At 31.2% G+C, this 8,591-nt stretch overlaps 2 long non-coding RNA genes across 4 annotated transcripts; one reads left to right on the top strand and one right to left on the bottom strand.

Annotated features, from left to right (window-relative positions):
• Positions 1–1,825: 1,825 nt before the first annotated feature.
• On the bottom strand, positions 1,826–5,055 carry LOC107361052 (uncharacterized). Its single transcript, XR_016201036.1, has 2 exons — positions 3,447–5,055; positions 1,826–3,324 (listed from the first exon to the last, which is right to left on the bottom strand). It is a non-coding gene; the product is annotated as an uncharacterized LOC107361052 (long non-coding RNA).
• A 177-nt stretch (positions 5,056–5,232) lies between these two features.
• Positions 5,233–8,258, top strand: LOC107361051 (uncharacterized). 3 transcript variants are annotated; one of them, XR_001568442.3, is made up of 5 exons: positions 5,233–5,410; positions 5,637–5,767; positions 5,831–6,083; positions 6,660–7,085; positions 7,267–8,258. It is a non-coding gene; the product is annotated as an uncharacterized LOC107361051 (long non-coding RNA). The 3 variants fall into 3 exon arrangements; XR_003082041.2 differs by having other exon boundaries at positions 5,831–6,210; XR_003082040.2 differs by having other exon boundaries at positions 5,269–5,410; positions 5,831–6,103.
• The last annotated feature ends 333 nt before the right edge of the window (positions 8,259–8,591 follow it).

Genomic DNA, 8,591 nt, shown 5'->3' with positions numbered 1-8,591 from the left:
AAGTAAACTGAATATATTCATTATCAAATTTACTGATGGAGAGGGAAGATATTTAATAAAGATGGAGAGGAAAGAAAAAAAAAGTTGAAGATTTCAGTGAAAGATTGAAGATGAAAAAAAGACGAGGAGGTTATCATCATTAGAAGAGGGAAAATATCTTCACAGAAGGAGCCTTTCTGGATTGGGTTATCTTTTGCTTCTTCTTCAAGTCATATTCATTCTTTACATGGGTGAGGTACTGGTTATTTGATGAAGAAGATGTTAGATTGAAGACAAGACTGTGAAAAAATCCTTAGACTACTGCTGGTCGCACTTCATTAGTCTCTTTCCAGGGAATCTTTATTCATCATCATCTTCTTCACCATCATCTTAATCATCATCTCTTTGCATCTCTTCCAATGCAGTCACTGGTAGTATAGTGGTTAGCATCTTTCAATGCAATTGAACTCACATTTTCAGCCGCTTCTGATGCTTTACCATATCTTATCCTTGCCTTGGGCAACAATCATTAATTTCACTTCAACCTTTTTTTTCAAGAACAAGCAGAAAGAAAGATAACGAAAGAATCAAAGACAGATCAACATTTTGCTTCTTTTGGTTGTTCTTGAAAAATTGGCAAATAGGCGATACTCATAATGATAATACTGTGAGATGCTTTTATCATGATAACTTCATTGAGAAATGAACGCTAAAGAAACAAATAGACAACTAATATATGGTTAATTTATTTAATCCATTTATCAGTAATCATTTTCTTCCTTTCAACTTTCAACTATTTTAATCACTTGCTTATCATTACCATGATAATAATGATTAAATGGTTTAAATTTATCCAACATCTTGCAATAATCTCTGGCAGTATAGAGGTTAGCATCACACAAAATTCAATTGATACACTCAATGTTATTAACAAATTGCATATTTCAATTGATTAACTAAATCATTTGAGGAAAAAGAGAGTTGGAAAGAGGAAAGGTGGACAAATTCATTTGTCTCTTTCTTTAATGTTGTATATCAATTGCAATCAATTAAAGAGATGGGAGACTTTAATTAACTGCTTAATGATAACTTTGAGATATTAGATGCAGGCAAACCAGTGAATCAACAATTAACTTATTTCTTGACAGAGACAAGTTTCAGTTGCAATTTTATCTCTTCTTTGCTCGGCTGTTCAGACACACCTTAATCCCTTTAGGTTAACCTGATCATGTATTGAACTGATCAACACCAAGAACCATCAATTTGCAAGGTAAACCTGACAATGGACACAATTAATTGATCAAATTGAGTAGAAAGGGAGGAAAACAAAAAGCTGAGTTGAGACTGAATTATACTTGCATGTTTATCTCAACATCATTAATTGTCATCAAGGATCTTAATGAAGATGCAAGGTGTTGTTGATTGTGTTTCCAATTGTAATTGATTAACATGTTTGACAAGTTAACCAGTTGAAACCAGCAATGAAAAAAAACCAAGCAACAACAAAAAGGTAACTCACAGGCTATTAAATTACTTGATACACACCTTGAAAAGCGGATTCAAAATGAGAGTAAATTTTGTGATTTATCAATATTTACTATCAAATATTAATGATATGCAAAGGAACGAAAAAAATTGTTATTAAAAGTTAATTCCTTTTCCACTCCCAGCAATTGGTAAGAGCAGCAAAAATTAATAATCATGTTAATGTTGCGATTATTTTCAATGATAATATTGTTCAATGTTGAGGTAAACATAAACTCACTGTTGGTTATCATGACTGTTGCTAGATGTTGATCATCATCATCATAATACCTTCAATTGTTCAAAACCATAATAATCATCATTCAAGTTAACCATTTTTTTATTTATTCAACTTTATCAATTGTTATTAATTCAAAGCAAATTAGTACCAATTGAGCAAATAAAATGAAATGATTGGAAAGAAAACGTGATTTCTGGTGAATGGAAAGAAAAAATTTCTTCATTTTTTCTGCTTGTTGCTGGTGATCAACATGATTATGATGATGATAATGGTTATATTTATCTCACTCTTCATCCCTTTTCTGTAACCATCAATCTAAATGATTAGGTTTATCATCATTTGAATATTTGCAACCTTGACTTGCTATTTGATTGACAGGTTAAAAGGTATCACAGGTAAGCAAACAGAGGGTTGAAGGAACCTTTTAATGTCTTTGACAAACATCAGGATGCAAAATGATGAACCATTTTCTTCTCCACCAAATTTCCAAACTTTACTAATCACTTCTTCTAATTTCTTGTCTTTACAACAATGTAATCATTTACTTTGCTTATTAACCCTGGTTAATTAAGCCTTATGCCTAAATTAAGATTAAACATTGTCAATTAAAAGTTTAATCAAACAATAATATCAATGATAATGACAATAGAGTCTTATGTCTAAGTAAACAAGGAAAAAGTAAATTTAAGAATAGCTTGTGGCATCAATAAGATGATATTATTATATTATTACTATTATCATTATTATTGTTATGTCTTTTGGGTGAAACTAGGATGATAATGATGACAAAAGAAGAAGACAAGAAATTAGAGTTAATAAAGTAATTGTTGATGTAGAAATGAAAATATGCTCTGGGCTATTTTCCCTTTCATGATGATGATGATGATGATGATGATGATAAGAAATGATCTTGTGACCCTTTTTGTCTTCTTTTCTCCATCCCTTTCTTTTTTATTATAATTGTGAGTTTTCCTCATGGATCATGTTTATTCAAGTGGAAAGTTGGTTGTTAATATTTTCCATCCTCTTGTTACAGTTGCTGTTGTTGGTGAAATTGCAGTGGTGATGGTGATGATGATAGTGTGTCTGTGTTTAGAGATGTAAATTGTTGCATTTGTTTTGATAGTTTTGTGAATGATTTAGATTGATTTTTTACGGACTAACAAATCCAATTTGAATAATATGCTGTTGATGACTGAGAATCTCATTGAAACAGTGAATAACACAATTAAAGATGATAAGAAAGAGAATCAAAAGGATTTTCTCTTCAACTTTACGGGACATTTTTCGTTATCTTTCCTTTTTTCCCCTATTTTCTCATTATTAAACCATTTTTTTGAGTGATGATCAACCATGATTAAGATGAGGATGAGCAAAGGTGGGTAAGAGAGGCGTGGGCTGGATCAGTGTTGGATGCATTTGGCTGCGTTTTGAAGGGAGAATCAGGATGATCCGACTGATGATGATAATAGTTAATGATAATTTTTTGGTTGACAAAATGTTGTTTGCATAAAAAATGAGTATGAAATTGCTGGCAAAAGTGTGTGTGTGTGTGTGTGAGAGTGAATACAGCCATGAGTCTATGGAAGTGTGAGAGAGAGAAAAAGAGAAGAAAAGTTAATCATAAATTGTGTTCAGTTAGTTATTTGATAGTGTTTTTAATGGTAAACCACAAAATATTGAAAGATAACTTTCAACTTACACTTTTAGGCCTGGTGAAGTTGATAAAAAAAGGAGAAGACGGTGGAACAAAGAAGAAAAATTAGATCTTCTTTATTATCATTTCTCCTCATCGATTTCATTCCTCTTTCTCTTCATCATCTTTTTATGTTACTTTTGCCTTGTTGTGTTTAATATAAAGGGAAATGTATCACATTACAGTTAAATAGGAGATCAATAGGGATGAGGATTTTACCCATCGTTGAGCTAGAAAACGGTAAACGACGATGATACTGATTAAAGTGATAAAGTAAAAAAAAAGATGAAGTAAAGAAGTTTTCAACAAGAGCAACAAATACACATTTACCAACAAAAAAGGTCTAAAACTTGGTGATTGTATTTGGTAGGATGTATTTCTAGATTCGTTATTGTGAGTTAAACAAAAATCATTGATGCAATGAGGAGCAAAAAAATTGGGAAGGAATCAAACAAAAGATGATTTAAATTGTAACCTCAACTCTATTTAAAAGTAAAAGAGATGAAATTACGTTACGGAATAGTGACCAGGGGGTGAATCAATGACATATGGGAGGGAGGGTGGGTTAAGTAGGTGGGAAGATTAATGGATGGCAAAGAAGGACCAGAGATTATGCGAGATCAACGATCAAAAGAATTGGTTATAATCATTTTGATGTTTCATTATCCCTAACCAAACTCTAACAGAATACTATCAATTCCCCTCTTAATTTTAACTGTATTTTTTTGAAAAATAAGCTCCAAAAAAGAGGGGAAGCAAAAGTTAATGGTTTCAATTTTTTATAATGATTGGTGTTAAATTAACAAAGGCATATAATTTACATTATAACTTTGAAACCATTAGGTGTGGTGATGGTACAATCTCATTGAAAATTGGTAAAGCCAAAAAATGGGGCAATAATTATTGTAGCAAAGTTTCATTAATCAACGAGTGAATTTGATATTAACCTGTTTACACAATCCAAGTGAAAACAGTTTAATCAATAACAAGAGAAGCAAAAGTAACGAAAAAAAGAGAGAGAGGAAGAGAGAAAGACTGAACAATAGAGGAACAAAAATCAGGCTTTAACCATAAACTGGAAAACCAGATTGTCTCTGTGGAAAGATTAACTCTTTTGGAAAGAGATGATCGCATTGCAGCAACTCCATTGATCCTTAACTTTCAAAATTGAATCTCTCTCAATGGTTGATCATTAAGGCATTTATACCAGACATTCAGGACAATCAGGTCAATCAGAGATAACCAGAACAATGTTAACTGTAGCTTCTTTACCAAGTGAATTGGGTCCATTGACGAGGTATTAAACAGCATGTTCACCAGGATTCACATAATTGACCAGCAATTGAATAATATGGCTGATGAAATTAACCAACTAACATTAACCGTTGACCGAAAGATAATAAACATCACAAAATTAAATTAAAAACAATTCAAGGTAACAATTAAATTAATAGATTGAATGTAATGCGTAATAAAAACATAGCTTCCAACCGTTAATTTACAAAAGAGGGAAAAGTCATGTGATTGAATAAGAAAGGGAAAGGCTTAAGGTTACCAGATTTGTTTAAAAGGCGGTCAATTCAAAGAATAACCAGAAAAGCATAATTTGGTAAAAATGTGTTTAAAAATAACAAGATATTTGTTGTTGATTAAATTATTGTTTGTTATATTGTTTGTTTAGTTCAACTTTTTTTTGCTTCTTATCGGTTCAGCTTCATTTATTTGCGTTAATATCTGTTGATTCTTTTGGCACATTTGTTGTCACTTTGATGCTTTTCAACGCCTAACACAAAAGGCATAAAAGCATAAAATGGCAGCCATGTTGGCTTTCACTTGAAAGCAAAGCTTTAAGATCAATTGGCAATAAGGTCAAGGTGTTTCTTTTTTTTATGTTAGTTATTTGTTACCAAACCAACAAAACAAAATACTTTAACCCATTACTTGTTTCCTCTTTTTTTCTGGTTCCAAAGGTATGTTTATAAACACATGTACATTACATACATTTTTGATATATTATTTACAATTTGCCTTAAGACATTTACTTTAATGAAATATGCATTCCTGTAAACAGTGGCAAAAAAAGAGTAAATCTTGATGCATAATATTATATTTAATGCTTAATAGCAAACATATTAACCCCTTTTTTCAATCTCTTTTTTCCCGACCAATATTTACATTTTTAACCTTTTCTTCCAGATCAACCAATAGGGATTTAATTACCATTTAATCGATTGCAATTGACCATCATCCTATTCAACTGACCTTAACTTGAATCTTCTGCTGCCTTTTTTCATCACTTTACCTTTCTACTTATCCTCTTTTGTCAAGTAAGTAATTCTGTCTATTATTTTTTCTCCTTTTAATCTTTACAACCACTTCTTATCTTCTAGTTGTCTCTTTGGTCTTCATCATCTCTTCATACACATCAGCAGCAACATTAACCATTTTAATAGTGATTATCGTCAACAACAAAAATAAAGTCAACGATCCTTAAATATCTTTCCAATTTGGCTTCTCTTCACTAACAGCGAGGCAATTTAAAGCAATTTCCCAGTTTTTTATTTGAATGTAACTTTGGTGTAAACACTGTAAGAAAAATGAAAACATTTTTCTCCAACTTCTTTATCCATGGAAGATGAACAGGTACAAGATAAAGGGAAAAGGTGTGTGGGTCAATCTTGAAGCCCTTAAACCTCCTAAGACTCACCTTAACGTTAAAAATGACGGTGGTGGTGATGATCAAGAAGAGAAAAGAAGAAGAAGTAGAAAGGTAACTTTGAATAACATGTTTTATTTGGTTACTTATACAACAATCTATAAATCAAATGCAATTTCTTTATAACAAAAGGAATTGGGTTGAGCTAAAAAGGAGAAAAAGAAAGATGAAAAAAAACTCTCGTCATTCATAGAGACACATTATTATTCGGTGAAATGATTTTTTTCATCATCTTCAAGGAAACTTATTTTCTTATCATCATCATCATCATCATCATCATCCTTCGTTGTTGATGTCTTAAGAGTGTTGAGATTGGGAGGTAATCAGACGAAAGAAAATCCAAATGAAATATCAAAAGAAGAATGAAAAAATAACTGAAAACATTTAAGTTACCTTTCAAAAGTTGAGGTTAAAGTTGAGTATTAATAACCTCTCCAAGTTTTGGTCAACTTTTTGGTTTCCAACTTTTTTTTATAATCTAACAAAAGGAATTTCTTTTGCAGTTTCAAGAAAAGCAATAGAAAGCTATTGGCCAGCGGAAGAAAGCAAAGACTAACCCAAAATGGCCAATACTTTGACGGACAATACTAATCATTTTCAAACCAGAGAAATGTTGCTCAAATTGTGTCAAAGTTAATTTAAATGATGATTTGCTGTTGCTTTGGACAAAAATCGTAATGAAATTGAAATCAACTTACCCGATGGAATCGCTTTGTAGTTGACTTTTACCATAGATTGGGATAAACTGAGCGTTATCAGGAGACCATTAAAGATGGACAAAGCAAATGGAAAGTTGAAATTCATGTTTAAATCAATCCCTTTGGTCGCTTTTAAAACTGTCCTGTCACTTGTGATTAGCGTTTTTACTTTTTTTGCTGTGATCACTGATTTACCAGCCAAAGTAACAACAAAGTTTATCAATGTAAAAGGTAATTATTCATATTTTATAGTTGCTTGAATCCAAATTGCCAATTATTTTGATGAACAGTGAAAAAGATTAAGTTTTCAAGATTATTTTCATCGTCATAATCAATAAAACTGATTATCATTAAGCCTTTCAACCTTTTCTTTCTCTTTTTTTTGTATAATTTTCTTCTCTCGCTTTTACAGATTAACTGATTGTTAACCAAGTAACTTAAGGTCCAGTCAGCCGTATAATTTGATGTCCAAACTGGTTGACACGGGACAATAAACCTGTCAATCAATGAGCTTTTTATTTGTCACATGCACATTGATGATGTTTAACTAGATTTACTGTTGCATCTCAATTTTGGTATCATCAAAGATATCAAAATCATTCTCATCTTCATAAGGATCATCATCATCGCCATTATTGATCAAATGTTCATCTTGATGTTTCCCTTTAATTCACCAATCAAACCAATTTCATCGTCCACTGAATCCAAAATTAAGATTGTCTATTGTCTTAACCAGTCAAACCAATCTAGAAATAACAAGAGAAATGGAAGAAAGAAGAAAAAAGAACAAAGTTATCAATGATGAAAAGAATAACAATTATCATGAAAAATTGTTCACTTGACCATTCATCATGTAATCATGGACCCATTTGCATTACTAGACAAAATGCCCAGCCTAACAGATGATTGACCATTTGGAATGTGCAAAAGATGTAATTTTATTGGAACCATTGGAATCAAAATTAAACAAAATTGTTGGAAAATGGTGAAAAGGCAGAAAAAAGTGTTTGAAGTAACATGATATAAATCAGTTGTCAACGTTTTGTTTCAACGATTTTCTCACTCTCTTCCATCCCTCATCATCTTGATCTCATCTAGTTTAATCAGTTTCAACAATGCCTTTATTTGATTCAACAAATTATTTTTATTTTGACTGCAATGATAATAATAATAGTAATAATAACACATGAAATTACATTCAATTCACGTTTACACATTACTAAGTTACACTTGGCTAACAAACAGATAGCAAATGAATAATAATATTAATGGGAATGTTAATAATGATGATACAATTGTGTGTAATCAGTTTCTCCTTTTCTTGTTTAATAAGTTGCTCTCATATAAAATAAGGTGTTTTATAATAAATAAAAAAAAGAAAGTTATAACTCAAGAAACACAAAAGTGTCTTTTATTATAACTTTATTTTCACCTTTACCAGTTTATCAACTCACACACAGGTAACAATGAGCTCGTGAAAATAATTTATTATTATTGTCTTCACACTGAATAAGATGGCAAGGTTTTGTCATGAATTTTGTCTCTTTAACAGAAGCCAACAAATCGGAAGGATTTCACTTGTTCAACACTGCACTTGGATCATCTTCAGATTGAAAATTTCAAACTTGGAACAAGAAATGTTTTTAAAGATTCAAAAAGGATTGACGCAAAGATCGCTTCAAGTCATGGCAAGAATTTTATGGTTTTTGGAACCAAAAAAAGGAACCTTTTTCGAAG

This window comes from Tetranychus urticae, chromosome 1 (assembly GCF_039701765.1).
Source record: "Tetranychus urticae isolate SD_2017Ah chromosome 1, NJAU_TeUrti_SD_1.0, whole genome shotgun sequence".
Classification (NCBI taxonomy): domain Eukaryota; kingdom Metazoa; phylum Arthropoda; class Arachnida; order Trombidiformes; family Tetranychidae; genus Tetranychus; species Tetranychus urticae.
This window is presented reverse-complemented; position numbering and strand designations above follow the sequence as displayed.